Source organism: Pistacia vera, unplaced genomic scaffold (genome assembly GCF_008641045.1).
Source record: "Pistacia vera cultivar Batoury unplaced genomic scaffold, PisVer_v2 Contig642, whole genome shotgun sequence".
In the NCBI taxonomy this organism is placed as follows: Eukaryota; Viridiplantae; Streptophyta; class Magnoliopsida; order Sapindales; family Anacardiaceae; genus Pistacia; species Pistacia vera.
In genome coordinates, this window is record NW_022196493.1 from 10181 (window position 1) to 11560 (window position 1380).

Consider the following 1380-nt stretch of genomic DNA (forward strand, 5'->3'; position numbering starts at 1 on the left):
AGGGGTTTGTTGAAAACCTTTGGCTACTAACCTTACTTGTACTTTTGTAATGACCCATCAGATTGTGCTTGGTTCTAAAGACCCATTTATTTCCCACAACATTAACATCAGATGAAAGGAACCATGTCCATGTATTATTTCTCACTAGGGCATCATACTCAGCTTGCATAGCAACCTTCCATGCAGGACTAACCAATGCTTCGAAAATTGAGGTGGGTTTAGGTTCAACTTGGCATTGATCAACCGTAACTTGAGCTGTAAAGGTACCATGCTCAATACAACAATTTCAGTAACAGAGCTCTGGTGGACTTGTCCTTAACAACACAACAATTGGAATCAAATTCAACTATCCACGTTATTATCACGAGTAAATTTCGAAATGCTTAGCAATTCTTTGTAATTTTTGGGACACAGAGATGCTCTTAAAATGCAAAGATCTAAATGTAAACACTAGGTAAAATGGAACAACTAGTATGAGATATGGGAAAAAAAATAACCATTACCACCACTTGAAGTTGGCTTCCACATTTGGTGGAAATTCATATGAGGATCCAATTTTACATATCGTTAGCTTTCTAGAGATATGTGACACATTCAAGGTTAATGGAATGACTGATGGTGCAATTAGGCTGAGATTGTTCTCATTTTCACTGAGAGATAAGGCATGCAAAAGGTTGGCTCATGTCACACCCAGTTGGGACAATCACCACATGGGAAGGATTAGCTCAAAAGTTTCTTGCAAAATACTTCCCACCAGAGAAGATGGCAAAAATGAGAAACGACATTATCTCTTTCATGCAAGGCAATGATGAATCACTTTATGAAGCTTGGGAGAGGTACATAGAGTTGTTAAGGAAATGTCCACATCATGGTCTACTGTCTTGGATACAAGTCCAAACATTTTACAATGGGTTGCTACCAAATATTCAACTTATGGTAGATGTGGCAACAGGCGAAGCCTTAAATAACAAGACCCCAGAAGATGCTTATGGATTTCTTGAGGTGATGGCCAACAATAACTACCAAAGACCTAATGAGAGAGCAATGACGAAGAGAACAATGGGTCTACATGAAGTCAATGCGTTCGCCATATTATCTGCACAAATTGCATCACTTCAAAGCCAATTGGGAGGTATGAATGTAAATTCTGTTCACTCACCTTTTATAACTTGTGAATTTTGTGTAGGAAACCATGGGAGTGTGGAATGCCAAGATGGAAACCAATTAGTCTTCTCAACAACCGAGCAAGTGAATTACATGGTTAGTTCACAAAGGCTGCGAAATGACCCCTTCTCCAACACCTACAATCCTGGTTGGGGGAATCACCCAAATTTGTCCTAGAGCAATCAAAGCAATCAATTAAATCAAAGGACAGTGCCA

At 39.2% G+C, this 1380-nt stretch overlaps 1 non-coding gene across 1 annotated transcript; it reads right to left on the reverse strand.

Annotated features, from left to right (window-relative positions):
• Window positions 1-768: 768 nt before the first annotated feature.
• LOC116111544 lies at window positions 769-875 on the reverse strand. The gene has a single exon (XR_004125089.1). It is a non-coding gene; the product is annotated as a small nucleolar RNA R71 (small nucleolar RNA).
• Between the last annotated feature and the right edge of the window lie 505 nt (window positions 876-1380).